This window comes from Lissotriton helveticus, chromosome 2_1 (genome assembly GCF_964261635.1).
Source record: "Lissotriton helveticus chromosome 2_1, aLisHel1.1, whole genome shotgun sequence".
NCBI classification, from domain to species: domain Eukaryota; kingdom Metazoa; phylum Chordata; class Amphibia; order Caudata; family Salamandridae; genus Lissotriton; species Lissotriton helveticus.
This window is the reverse complement of record NC_136059.1, coordinates 2,025,608,345-2,025,624,145: the sequence shown is the minus strand read 5'-3', so window position 1 is coordinate 2,025,624,145 and position 15,801 is coordinate 2,025,608,345.

The following is a 15,801-nucleotide window of genomic DNA, read 5'->3' as shown; positions in this document are numbered from 1 at the left end:
TCCAATAATAAAATCATCTAGTAGTTTAATGTTTTATAGGCATGTTCTAAAAACTGAACCATGCTTCTAATTGCACTTTTCCCAGTGGGCCTAAATCAATAACGCATAGCCTCCATAGTTGTTCTTATTTTGGCACTATTAAACAATTAAACATGGGACATAAATATGACCTCTGTGTAGGCAACAGCCCCGGAGAAATGCATATTAAATGGTCAAGAGTTTCCTTACCGATTCCGCAAAGCCGACACACCTGTGTATCTTTGAGAGCCTGATTCCAAATCCCTTCGAACTCCCCTATCGGAATATAGAATTGTCTGAACGTTAGGTATTTCCATTTAATATAACTGGTCAGGTTCCATCCCAAGTATTCTTGAGCCTGCGAGGTATATGTGTTAATTGTTAAGTCCATGTGTTTATATTTACTGGCTTGTAGAAGATCTAAATTCCACTGTATTAACTTTAATGTTTTACATATTACATTTTTCCGCACATCCCTGGTCATTCGCCCAATCTCCTGTATATCTGGCAGATCATAAGACTCTATTTCCATCATTATGTTAGAAAGTTGCACTTCTCTTACTTTTTTACTACGAAGTTCCTCCATTATTAGATGTTTCAATGTGCATGAATGGGCTTTAATATAGTTAACACAGCTGTTCTTGTGCAGCATTTCCAGATATTTTAGGCTAAATTCCAACCATATCATACAATGTGGAGCAGCCTGTTGTAGATGGAGTATGGTGCGTACATATTTCATGAAACATTTTTTCGAGCTCGAAGATGACTTTCTTGTTCATGGCAGGAGATGCATACAATAAAAAGTGATTCATTTTCATTTGTAAAGCTTTAAATGATGGGATAATTGCATTACCTCCGCACAGTTTCATGAATCTTGCAAATTGATTTGGTAATAGTTGTGGATTTTACAGTTTTACTAGCCATATGGCTTAACCATGATAACTTTTTGTCAAATGTTACTCTAAGGTAGTTATATCGATCCACTACCTCGATTGGATTTTCTCCTAAAGTCCACATTTTTGCATGTGTAGACCGTCCAAACGTCACGATTTTTGTTTTAGACAAGTTAGCTATCAATCCATTTGCTTTGTTGTATGTATCTAGTTGGTTCAGTTGGTGCTGTCATCCATTAGGAGTTAAGGATAAAATTACTAAATCGTCGGCATATGCTAGGTACGGAATTTTTTTGTCACCTAATTTAGGTGTCACACCCATATCTGAACTTAACACCAAATCAATATCTGCAATGTACAAAGAGAATAGCAGTGGAGCGAGGACACAGCCTTGCTTATGACCGTTTATGGTATCCATTTTAGGCGATAATGTAGTATCATGACCATCTTCACCCTGACCCAAGTATCTGAATACAGGCCGATAATAACATTTAGAAGGTTTAGATCAACCTCCCATGCCGTTAATGTACTCCATAGCCGTTGCCGGTTGACCTTGTCAAATGCTGTGGAATAATCCACAAAGCAGGCGTATAGTGTTACCTTCCGCAAGCTTGCCTTTTTTCCTATCATGGCCAATTAAACAATATTATCGAGGGTCAAACACCCTAAGAGAAATCCAGATTGAGTTATTGGTATTAATGATTTTTCCTACACCCATGTCCTTAATTTATTTTGGAGGTGTTTTGCAAACAGTTTCCCTTCAAAATCCAGAAACACTATTAATCTATGGCTGGACAGATCGTCTTTTGGGCCTCGCTTGTAAATCGGATGAACAATTTCCAGGAAGGTGGTATAATTCCACATTTAATTACCTTTAAGAACAACTGACTTAACACTGCACTCCAAAACGTTGTGTTGAACTTTATCAGGCCAATAGGGATGCCATTGGGTCCTGCTGCCTTGGATGAGCGGAAACTCTTTATTAAATTGATAATTTAATCTTCAGTTATTTCTGCAAATGAACCATCTGTATTAGTTTCACATATAACAGATGATTTATATAAAGCTTTGCTATGATTTTCCCACTTATGACTTGAGACAAAGAAGTCATCTGGCTGTTTATGCAAATTTGTGCCGTGTCCCACAAGGGACCAAAAAGCGTGCTCATTCCTGGTTGATATAGCATGATATAATTTAGCATAAGCGATGTCCACACTATCCCGCTTGATCTGTAAATTCCTATTCTTAAATGTTTTCTTTATTTCTTGTATTTTCATATTCCTCTCATTCGAGATTGGAAGTTTTAGGATACAATGCATCTGCTTACAATAGATTCTCTACGATTCAGTTAATTTTGAAAACTTTGCTCCGTTAACATTTAATTGCGACTCCTGTATACTTGCCACAAGACTGGATAATATATATTTTTTAAATAGATTGCCAGGCATCCGACCAACTGTCTCCAGACTTTCATACAATCATGTCTTTCTCAGTACTGGCTATCATAGTTGCTTCAAGGTTTGCTGCCTTCATTTGTAATGTATTGTTCCAGATAAGCCTTTCCCCATTACAGCAGTCAATCTGCCATTATTGGCTGTTTCGTGGGTTTCCCAATAATCGTACTTAATACTGATGACTAACTTTTAGGGATCATGGTCACTCTCAGCTCTCGGTATAATGGCATACTTTTTACCTAAGTAAAAATTGGCGTAATGGACAAATGTAAATTCTATAATTGAAGACCCCATCGGTCCACAGAATGTTAAGGAAGCTGGTTGATCATCTTTTAGTCTTCCGTTGAGAGTTCTATATCCTAGACCCGTCAACAAGGGATGTATGACATTACAACGCATGCTTTTACCACGCATGCCTTTACAACGTGTTTTTTACAACGCAAACCTTTACAACGCATAGTGCTTTGGGGTGCTGGATAGTGAATAGTTTAATTTACTTTTCCAACTCCAGTCCCCGTGGACACGAGGGAAAGTGTTGAATAGTAAATTAAACGTATTCCCTATCCTAGAGCGCCCCCCAGCGCAATGCGTTGTAATGGTTTGCGTTGTAAAAGTTGCATCGTAAAGGCACTCCGTGGTAAAAGTTGCGTTGTAAAGGATGTTTCCCGTCAACAAGTCATATATCACTTTATTACTGTTTAACATGCTGTGTAAGTACTTTACACATTGCCTGTAAGTTACACCTGACTGCTCTGTGCCAAGCAACCAGAGGGTTGAGCGCAGGTTAATTTGGGGTTTGTTTGTGACTTCACCCTAACAAGGATTGCTCTTGCTGCTTGCGTAGTGTTCCCCCCTCCCCCCACCAGTAACCCTATTTCCTACACTGGTGTTCAGTGGTGAGGATTTGGACTTGGGTTTGCACTGTGCCATACAATCATTTTATGTTACACTACCATTCCAGATAAATCATTTGAGACCAATTTGAGCTTTTTAAATTTTCAGTGTTTTGATCTTTTGCTTTTTACAAATCTACTCTTTTTGCTGCCTGACTGTCTGTGACCACACGTAAATTAATGAAGCTGGCCACCCTGGGAAATTACACTGTGGTTGAGCTTAACAGTTTGGTAAGGAGAGGGGACTGTAAATTAAGATGGACACCAAGAAGTTGGAGCTTCAGAAAACTCTCAGGTCCTGTACAGAAGTCTACCAGTTACTGACAGCAACTGAGGATGGGAATGAGGAGAATGATGTGGAGGGGCAAGAAAGGGGCATGGATTTCAGCCCTGAGATGCAGCCCTCAGGGAGGCGGATAACTGATCTCCTGAGTTGGAGTTCGTTTCCAGAGTGGTAAGCAGTGTAGCTTCTCAGCTACCTCAGTGTAGCTGGTGAAAGGAAGACAGAGAGGGGGTTCAGCTCCAGATAGCCCAACTAGAGAAGGGGGAAAAGACACTGGCCATGGACGAGAAACTCAACTTAGAGCAATTGGCTCTTGAAAGAAGCCACAGTAGCTGGACAGTAAAGTCTAACAAGCAGAGTCCTGATGCAATGGTGGCAGCATACTTGCAGTGCCTGAAGGAGTCAAGAAGGTCAGCATCCTAAAAGATCTGTGCCCAACTATGTGGTAGGGGTGACATAGAGAAGTGGCTTGCCACATGCGAGGTAACACTTAAGGTATACAAGATTCCACAGGAGTACTGGGGGTTGCTTGTGGGGAGGGATACCCTACTCACTCTGATGGCATGAGATCAGATATGTCCCATGAAAGACATCCTTGTCACCAAGTTTGGACTCAACCCAGAGAAATACCGCATCAGGTTCAGGGATAGTCAAACGATGCAGAACCAGTCTTGGGTGGATTTTCTTGTTTATGCCAGCAAAGCAGTGAATGGTTGGGTGCGGACAGCAAAGTTGATACTAAGAGAACACATGGTCAGTATATGTTTTACTGTATATGAACAACATTCAGGGCCGGACTGGCTACCGGGCAGTTGTGTGTGCTGCCGAGCTGGGCACTCATTTTTCTATGGTGGGGGCTTATTTCATTGATAGGGACCTGCGTGCGCATTGAAATAAAAAAAGAAAAACGAATTTCGTTTTTCACACGCAGGTCCCTTTCAACGAAAACAGCCCCCAGCTCGGCAGCACACACAACTGCCCAGTAGCCAGTCCGGCCCTGACAACATTATCTCCACTGGTAATATTTACGAGACTAGTAGGTAAGCATGCACAAAATATTGCAAGAAGGAACGTAGGGAGACTCATAGTTTAGTTAAATGTTCCAAAGGCCTCATATATTGAATGAATGCAAGAGAGACCCTGAGCTTAAAAGTGTATGAACAAATTGTGAACAGTTAATTCAGCTCTGTAAGCAATAAATACACAAGTTACCTGAAGAACTATGTGCACACAAGTGTTCTTGACACTGTTTTGTTACTGTAGGTGGACGGCGCAGGTGACAAGTGAACAGCGACAGACGGCACAAAAGTGAAAATGTGACAATAGATACTTAATACTTAGGGTTTACAGGTAAGTATTCACATAAATGTACACAGGGTTAGGCATTTAGTGAACATGCACTGGGATGCCAATAACGTTTCAATCCATGTAGATTAGGATCATCATCAGGACAAGGTGACCGATTGAAGGGTGCTGTACAAGAGAGGAGATGAGGAGAAATGAGTCCAAGGAAATATGAGTGCAGGAGATGAGATATACAGGGGGCTGTAAGTGAATACTTGGGTGCAGTGAGATGGAGGTATCAAGGATGAGGAGCCAGTGGGCCAGCAAGGCTTGAGCCTAATGGAGAGGCCGCCAAGGGTGCAAGTCGAGGAGCTGCGGGAAGAAGAAACATCAGGTTGGAGGGGCGGTCGAAGGAGACAGAGCAGCGTAAGAGAGTTCAATGTCAAACACTCACCAAGAAATAGGTGAGACTTGGTGCGAGTAATTTGGGCAGGATAAGGGAATCCAGAGTTTTTCTGGAGCCCTGTGGGGTCTTGATGGGGGAGGTATGAATCCACTCTGTGGCGACCCCTAGATCAGAAGGAGACAGGTCAGTGAGCAGTTAGCGCAAGAAGGCAGCGCGGTAAGGATGGTATCGCTTACCCTGTAACTTGGGTAGTCCAGGTGAGGAGGAAGCTGTAAAGAAAGGGGACCGGAGTTAGAGGGAGACCCATAGTTGGACCAAGTGTAACAGGAGGTGGAAGCAGTGAGGGCCTCAAGGCAGGTAGACACTCACAGTAGTGTTGGATATTTGGAGGGTGCCAGAGTGTAGGCGAGGCCCTAGTGGGAGACCTGGGTTGGAGCCCCATTCTACAGGTAGCCTTTGGTGCGATCAGCTGGGAACTGGTTTACAGCACTGTGCACGTAGGACAGCAAGCTGACTGACTCTAGGAAGCTTGCTGAGGAGGCAGGCCTCTGGGTCAGAACCAGAGTGTCCAAGAGGTACCTGGCGGTGACCCGAACAAGGGTGGTTAAGGTCTCTACAGCAAAGTGAGGGGAGGTTAAAGATGACCCAGACAAGTCTCAGAGTAAGGTGGGAGAAAGGGTTCCCAAGCCCCTTCTGAGAAACAGGGGGGTGGTTTTGAATGGTGATGGGCCAGGGTGTCCCATTTCTAACCCTGCTGGTTTGAGTGCTCCTAGTTAGCGCACAAGCAAAAAAATACCCCCTTGTGGGACCCTATAAGGGTGGCAGTGTGACTCCAGGAGAAGATAATAGACCAGGGGCGAAAAAATGGGAATTAAAGCATAATTTGCCAGCACTAGTCTAAAAGTCCCTATCAATATTGGCAAAGAAAAAGGTGCAAACAACGGGCTGGAAGCACAATTCCCTATACTCCCTTGGGTTAGATGCTGATTCAAAGAACCTAGCATTCATCAAACTATTCATAAAGAGTAGCCCAACACACTTGAAACACACATTATAACAGTCGCAACAAATAGTTCAAAAGAAGGTCTAGTTCCATAGACAAGTCGATGTTCAATTTCAATTTATTCTTTATTTTTCATTCTTTAAAATCTTTTGAAAGCATCACTTTTGGAACCGCCATCGCGTTTCGTCCCATCCAGGGACTTCTTCAGGGCTACAAAAGTACATAATAAAAAGACATACATCGACTTTTACAGATATATCTAGCAAATTTCTACAAAAAATCTATTGCTACAGAATTTCATTATATGTCCAGCACAAGTTTTTTATATATAGTCATATCAAATTACATTTTCATTCATTGTGACATAGATATTGGACCCATCGCTGATATCAAGGTTCAGGGAAGAAGGGAGAGAGAGGGAGGAACACCTTCTTTGTATAACACAATCGATACATTAACATAGTCAGAAATAGAACATACCTTAAAAAGTAAAGTTAGATTATTCAGTTTGGTAACCTTTCATTGATTCGCAACTGTTGGATCTGAAAAAACGATTGCAGAATTTTTTTTTGTCATTTTCCGTTAGACTGTGACTGTAAACTGCATGTCTAATTTGTCCTAAGTGCACACTAAAGAAATGCTCTGTTTAGTATTTTTCATTTAGTCGTAGCTGATGACACATTAGAATCAATTTATTTGGGCTATAGACATGCATATTTGTGATCTTACGAATCTAATCTTTATTCGTACTTACATACGGTCTCAGGTAGAAGTATTTTTGAGCACGATATTTAACTGTTAGAAGATCTTTGTAACAGGACGGTGTCCTAAAATGAGTAAAATTTAATGCATATTACTGTCTTAAACAGTATAATATAAATTTTTTATTTTATCTGTGTCCATTATTTATTCTAGAATAGTATACAGATCATATATCAGAGTCCAAAAAATGGGTATTCAGATATATTATGTTCTCAGTTATATCTAGCAATAGTTGTTGGTGTTTTCAAAGATAACTGATAAGGTTACAAATTAATAACCACAATGTTCTCAGCACCATTATAGTTTAGAGACATAAAGAGACATCGAATTATGAGTCCTCAAATTTTGGGGGTTTATTGTTGTACTATGAGAGGCAAGACCGTATATCAAGTGCTGGTTATACCACCATATTTGCTTGATATGAGACATTGTTGCAGAGTCATAGCTATTATTAAGTCAAAATCAGTTTTTTATAGTTGATATCGATATGCAAAAACACACAGTCTCCTTATTCATTTATTATTCTAAAAGTTTAAGATAGCGGTGGTACATAAGTCTCTAGAAACACATTCCACTAGGATTGTAGAAAAGAACAGATTTTGGATTTAAGAGCAGCCGAAATTTTGAATAAAGAGCCATTTAGCGCTAAGAATAAACATCGCACATGCTAGTGAGCGATGTCAAGCGATTAAACTACTCGCAACTCACCGGGATATAGTAGTTCCGGTCCCGCAATGAAATCCTCGATCGGGTCTCCTTCACATGGTTCGCCACGGTACATTGGAAGTGGCTAAAACCAAACCCCTTAAATACCGATACTAATTGGAAACCGATCCAATTAGTAAATTATCAATTATCTAAATTTACGCGCTTTTTTGGATATGGTGCAATTGTAATGGTCCCATACAGAAAAAGATGGGCGCCATCTTGAAGTGGAGCTAATTTGTGTATAATAGATATTCACAAAAACCTACAGAGGCTTGTTTCTGGACGTTTCTTGATGTGTTCGGAATATTATGTTAACTTATAAATTTAAACCCATTAATGATGTGATTTTCGAAAACTAAAAAAGCAATATTTCTTTTTTTGAAAGAACACATCACGTTATTTGTTTATTACAGAAACAACAATCTGAATAGGTTCCACATTTCTAAACATTTATATTTATAGGAGTTTGCGCGCTTCTTTAGATATCGAGCATATATAGATGTGTCACACAGAAAAAAGTAAGCGCCATCTTAGAGTAGTGCTATGTTATATGTAACGAACATTATTAGGATCTTGGAAAACCCTTTTGTAAGGATTTGTTTCTTGATAAATTCAATATATTGTTTTGACATGTAATTTTAATCAAAGTATTTCTGGTTTTCGGTAACTAACGAAACCTAAACTTCGGTTACCCAAACCCTTGCCACTTCAGTTTTATTTAAGAAACATCGGTCTAATCTAATTCAACATTTTACCTAGAGTGCTTGTTGTATCAGCGATATCATATAAACATTTATCTTAAAGGTATCTTTATAGACTTATTCTCAAATCATAACAGAAACTGTTCTAGAGGCACAGCCATCTTTGAACGGGCAGTTGTTATGAACTATTGCAGAAACATTGTTTAATATTGGGTTTTCCGCTAACAATTCTAATACTAAGGTCAATCACTAAAGACAGCGAAACATAGCCAATTACTTCAGTTGGTTTATTTTATATTCCAAATCTTAAAATTATGTTTGTTTACACATGATAAACTTGTTTTGGATATTATATTGGATTGATCTTATTTAAAAAGGTACGATTGACATTACCATTTCTTTATGTCAACAGTAACGATGATGTTTAGTGTGTAAAGACTGGTACAAAAAAGTAATGAGTTCAGAAGTATGTTCAAATATATATGTTCCTTTCCCATAACGTCAGTGTGGCTCAGCATTAAATTACACATAGTCACACCAATAATAATCATGAAAGAGCAAAATACAGACAAAATAATATAGGTCATATCTCTGTCAGTTATAGCAGGAAGGCCAGTGATATCATATCTTTACAGAAAATGGTGGAACTCATTATTGATATTAAGGCCCGAGATCACACATCTGAGTTTACAGATCCAAAGGGATTCGGTCTTTCTCAAATGTCTAGTCCTGTCACCACCCCTCGCATTACTCTTAATATGATCGTTCGGATTTTCTGGGTGATTCTCTAATATATGCTGTACTATTGGGTTTGACACATCACTATGTCTGATGTTTCTCAGATGTTCTTGTATCCGTACTTTAAGACATCTGGTACTGCTTCCCACATAAATCTTATTGCAAGCACAGATGATAACATATACTGTATATGTGGTGTTGTAATTGATGAATGTTTTTATGTGGTATTCCTTCGGGCCATTGTATTTGAAAGTTTTCTTTTTATTCTGGCCAAATTGACAGACCGAACATGTCACACAGGTATAGAAGCCACATGGTTTTTCAGGAAACCAATTGGCCGACTTCGGTTTAGGTCTGGTTACATAGCTAGGACATAGTAGATTTTTTATGGTGCATCCCTTTCGATACACAACCTTAGGTTTTAAAGATACCAAATCAGATGAAAGAGTTTCTGATTTAAGTAAGTGCCAGTTTTTTCACTGGCCATGGTTGTAGATTTCTTACTTTGAGTTTCTAAGATGTCCTTTCGTTTTCGTTTCTTGATCTTGTTTTCTGCCTATTGAGACATCTTTCATCATATCCTCTATTCTTGAAATCATTCCTGAGTTTGTTTATATTTGTTTCAAAATTATGTTCCTCACTGCAGTTGCGGCGTGTTCTAACCATTTCGCCATATGGTATTGCAGTGAGCGTTGATTTCGGATGACAACTGGATGCATGCAACACACTGTTGCATGCAGTAGGTTTTTTGAAAACATCACTTTGAATTTTTTGATTTTTAATATACAACCTCAGGTCCAAGAACATAATTTCTTGATTTGAGCTGTTCATTGTCAACTTGACATTTCTTCCATTGTTGTTTAAATAGAAGAAATAGGCATTAAGTTAATCTATGTTGCCCTTCCATATTAGGAAGATATCATCAATATATCTTGTGTAAAACAAGATATTCTCAATCCAGTCTTTGGCTCCTGGGCCCCAGGCATGCTCCACCTCATACATCCCCATAAAGAGGTTTGCATATGATGGAGCAAATCTGGAGCCCTGTTTTTGTACATACCAGTCTTCTCCATGCAGAAAAGCATTCTGGGTTAGAATCATCTCTGCCATGGTCAGGAGCATATGTGTGTGTTCTAAATGACACGCATTCCGTTTATAAAAAAAATATTTTAAGGCTCTAAGTCCATCATCCAGACCAATGCAAGTATAAAGACTTTCCACGTTCATCGTAACAAACGTAAATAAGTCATCCTCCCAAATAAAGTCCTCCAATTTGCACAGTAAGTCTCTACTGTCTTTTAAGTAGGATGGAAGATTGTAAACGATAGGTTGTAGGAAGGTGTCAACATATTCTGCCAGATGTTCAGTGGGGCCACCATTTCCCGATATTATCTGTCAGCCCCGGGGAAAAGCTCCCCCTTTATGAATTTTGGGCAGTAGATAGATACAAGGGTGTCTAGAGTTGTCAGCAAGGAGATATTTATATTCAGAATCTGATATAAGGCAAGATTCATGCCATTCTGTTAGTCTCCCATTAATTTGTCTCTCAATGGTCTTGGTGGGATTGGATTGTAACTTCATATAACATTCCTCATTTTTTAATTGTCTATCAATCTCTGCTGTATAATCTGTGAAATTCATAATCACAATATTGCCGCCTTGGTCAGCCTCACGGATGACCAGATCAGTGTCATCACGTAAGGACTGAAGAAGGGCCCTTTCTCTCTTTGTAACATTCTGCTGATGATAACATTTTGAATTGGTATCATGTTTATCCTCTAGTTTATACAGTTCCTGTGTAACCAACATAGAAAAATTGTCTATTGCTGACTTGGTCGAAACAGATGGCATGAATTTAGAGGATCTTTTAAGACCACTGTTGATACTAGTATCCTCTATAATATCAAGACTTCTCGCATGGTCAAATAAATCACATGTGTTATCTTCTTCCAAAGTAGCAATGACATGAGATGTTACAATTTCAGATATTTTAAATTCAGACACACATGAAACATTAACACTAGGAGGACAGACATTTGGATGATCCGCAATTTTTTTTTTAATTTTAGCTTTCGTACAAAGCGAAAAAGGTCAACATGTACATTCTCAAGTGATTGACTTCCAGTTAGACAATAGTTTAAGCCTTTGCTCAAAATTTTCAATTGTTCAGTATCAAACTCCTTAGACGATAAATTGACAACATTTACTGTATTGGACTCTACAGTTTTTATGTCCCTGTCCACATTGTGGTGCACAATCTCAGAAACAGTCTCTATTGTTTGTTTCCTAATTAGGCCTTGGTTATGGACCTGGTGTTTTTTGCCACCCCGTCTTGTTCTTCTCCTACATTTTTCCTTTTGTTTCCAAGACGGTACCTTTGGACTTCCCTTAAAAAATCAGACCCTTGATTTAAGCTAGGGCTAGCTGTACTTGTTCCTTCTCCTGGATTGCTGTCTACAGAGGACACAGAAGAGATTGAAGTGCTACTAGATGATACACTGGTGGCTTTCTTTCCTATGGGTGCAACTTCTATATTTTTGGTCATAACGTCATCATATTTACGTGAGAAAGTAAAAATGCGACCACGATCATAATCTATCTGGTCCCTGTCTATTTTTAGTTGTTTTTTGCCTTTTAGATATAATTGATATGTGCCCAGTTATTTTTTGAGAATCACATAATTTTTTTGCGTAGCATCAGGTAAATTCATATCAAGTATTTCCTTCTCAAGGGTCAAAATTTCTTCTCTAATCTTTTTTACTCTACATTCAGAGTTACGAATTAGTATATCCATCATCTTGTAGGAAGCGGTATGTAAGCCATCTTCCCACTCTCCTAGCAGTTCTGGTTCAAGGTCCTCAAAGTTTGGGACTATTAATATTCGAAGGCCTCTAGGGATGCGCCTATTCTCCAGGTATTTTTTTAAAGTTGCGCCATCCCACCATTTAGTGAGTTCTTGTTTTTTTAGTTTTTCCAGTCTTACAAATTTTTTCTTTTAGGCCATCTTTCTTTGCCTTAGGCATTGGTGCGATGCGATGATCTCCCTTCAGAGTGTGAGCTTGTGATTCCTGAGAGAGGGAGTCATCACTTCCACCAGGTGACAGTGAATGGAGTCCCTGTCACTGCTCTGAGGGTCACTGGGGCTAGCCAGAACATGATAGTGGAAAGACTAGTTTTTCCAGAGCAGTGCACCTGCCAGGTGCATAGGGTAACTCAAGCCCAGTGGCAGACGTTTTTCCACCCCATGGCCCTGGTATCTCTGGAGTGGGGTGGGGAGGTGACCCACAGAAGGGTCATAGTCAGTCCCCAGATGCCCATAAAGTGCATTCTAGGGAATGAGTTGTCCTTGGTGTCAGTAGAGCTGGGGGGTGAGAGAAGACTCACTCATGACCCCTCTTCAGCCTCAGGGTACAGAACCTGGGCTGAACGGCCAGTCTCAGGCTACCACCCCTGGACTGGTGGGAAAAAGAGTGGAAGAAGGGTGCCTAACATATGGAGCTGTTGTCCTACACTCTGAGACACCCCAGAACTTAGGGAAACCTAAGGACCACATAGGGAACTCCTTGCCAGCCCAATGCTGGAAATGAGGCCTACCCAATGTCCCAGCTTGGAGCTTACACCTGTTGGTCCGGTGCATGGCTCTTGACACTGACCACTGTCATTGGCCTCTGTTAGTTGCTTTCCTTATGGAGAGTTTTTTTCTTGTGTTGGGGACAGAAGTCTAATCAACGGGGTGGAATAGGCAACATCACTTTGTTGGCCATGGTGCTACTGTGTGCCTACTCGGAGGCATCTGTGAGCAAGTTAAGGTTAGGTGCTTCACAGATGGGTTCCACAAGTAGGGTCAATCCAGTGGCTCAGGAGAGTGTAGACAAAGGGAACAAACTGAGTTCAGGGAGGCATATAACTGACAAGTGAACCTGTATAACAGGGCCTTCTTCCATGTTCTATCACTTAAGCAGGGTAGCCCATCAAGGTATTGATTAGTTTACCCTAGCTTTTGGCTGGAGAGGGTCGTGTTGGAATTGGCTCTTTCTGCAGGGTCATCCCCAAACATTTTGCCTTCCACCTCCTGTTTTTTTAACCTGTTTGGTGACTTTTAGGACTCTGAGTTCCTCACCACTACTAACCAGTGCTCAAGTGCTTGTGCTCTCTCATTAAAAAATGGTGATATTGGCTTGCACCCAAGTGGCATATTTAAAAAACGTATAAGTCCCGAGTACAGTGGTACTACATGTACCCTGACTTTTTGTCAAGCCTAAACCTTATTTTTTAATACACGTAAATCACCCCTAGGGTAGGCCCTGAGGAGCCAGAGGTCAGGGTACAGTGTATTAAACAAAATTGAATAGTACTCTTAAGTTTTATATGTCCTGGTAGTAAAGACCTCCTAAATTAGTTGTTTCACTACTGCAAGGCCTATTTCACCCATAGGATAACATTGGGTTACCTTAATATATTCAATAAGTGAAAACGTTCAACTGGGAGGAGGCAGTGCGCAGAGTCGTAAAGTCAGCAAAAACGAAGCTAGCACAACAGTAGGGTTGAAGACAAAGTGTTAGGGGAGAACCGCAGAAATGATGCCAAGTCTAACAATTACTTTTTTTAGATTAATATATTGCAAACTTTGAAGACACATTTACACAATAAACATTGTATTGTAGTTATAAAGAAAACAAAACACACATTTATTCTTTCCTTTTATTTTCCGTGTTTTAAAAAAATAATTTCTACTCCTTATGGAGAAGGTTCTTTGCCAGCCCCTGACTACTAGGCCTAGTCAGCCTTGTATTTATGGACCCATGGATAGTATCTTACTTATTTCCGCTAGGCCTTCCTCCAGGTATTCCTGCAACTCACTTCCCAAGCTCACTGTTCCAAGAGCTGCAACCAACTGACTTTAGTGTATCTCTGTGAGTCACATTTATTTCCCTTTTGATATATTAAACTATGCATCTCTTTGACCAGATGTGATTCTCTGGCATTATAAATTAATCTACGCAATGCGCCAGTATTCACCTTTGCTCATAATTTTTGACACTCACAATGCACTATCTTGCATCTTCTGTGCTTTTGATGCAAATGAACTGGAGAGTGAGCTTGTCTTGACACTCCCCTTGTTGATACTTCAAGGTTCCTGATCAAGTACTAGCTACCAAGCCTAATTTCCTGTATTTAATTCTTGAAGCAAAATAGAGGGTTAAAACTTAATCTCTGCAGCTGTGTAAACAAATTCTATATTCAACACTCTTTAGAAGAAATAACAAGACCTAGACAGTTTGTGTGTAGGCTCTTCATGTGGAAGCTTTCATCCTTCCGTACCATGCTGAAGTAGGCCTGATGTTATATTATTATTCCTGCACAAAGTAAACTATATTTCGTGGCTATAAAGCACTTCTCTTTAAAGAGAAGTGGAGGCTCTTCTCTTTAAAGAGAAGTGTGGCTCACTGGTTAGAGGAGGCAGACCTGGAAGCAGAGGTCAGCCCGGGACCAGGGTTCAATTCCCGGCTCGGCGGGGTCTTGAGTCCTAAAATGTCCATGGACTTGACAATTCTCGCTCCGGTGCCTACTCGATACGAGTTCACACTCTGCGACTCTGGGCAATAGCTTGCTTAATCTCCACAACGGCCCCTCGCGGCGGGATGCCTGGCTTTCACCTTGCAGATACCCTGCCGGGGTTATCTCACAGGGGAATACAAGGACGGGTTCCCTAAGCAAGCGCTTAAAAAACGCTCGGTGATTTGCGCTTTATAAATTCCTGTACATTTACATTTACATTTACAAATACACAAAATGCTGGTTACTTATATGTTCATCTATACTAGAGAGTTATTGAACCTCAAAAGAAAACAGGATAGTGTCACTTCTCATGGACATATGTTTGTAGGAAAATAGATTATTAGTAGTGGTAAATATGCATCTACCACTGGCACTAAGGCCACTAACACAGTCTATGGCTCAGAATAGGTCATAGAAAAGTATTTCTATGCTCAACCCTTGGTACTTTGGCTGTGAGAATGCAGACTTAACTTCAGACACAGCCATTTAAAGCATTTAAAATCACATATTCAGTGAATAATTATGACACAACACATTAAAAAAATCCAACACCAATGTATATTCATAGGAAACATTTGTATCTTTAAAATGACACCAAAATGAAACAATTCCAATGTAGGGAACGGGAGATGTGAATTTATAAAGATTTAGCAAAATATAACACATAGAAACCTATTTCGCCTATTGGGACATCTGGTCTCACTAGACCCGGACAAAGTCAAAGTTTTAGGCTGACTTCAATGGAGCCCGGCACTGCTACCCCTTGCAGTAGGCCTCTGCCAAAGTTCGTACCTTCAGACTTCGAAACTTTTCTGGAACTTTTTCTGCTGGTGTTCCTTGATGGTCTTTACCAGTCCGGATTTAGTGAGGGTTCGTTGCCTTGCTTTTTTAGGGTGATCCCGGTAAACCAGCATTGCAGTCCGCTCTCGGTTGAAGGTCACTAGCATGGCTCTTGCGGTTGAGCCATTCCTCTCTGAAGCTTTTTGTCCTCACGTTGCCGTCACATACAGGATAAAAATTTGAAATGTGTACAGCAATGTTTACAATCTACGTTCAGTGTACAACCAGCAGTATTGCACAAGGTCTGGAAGCCTTTCCA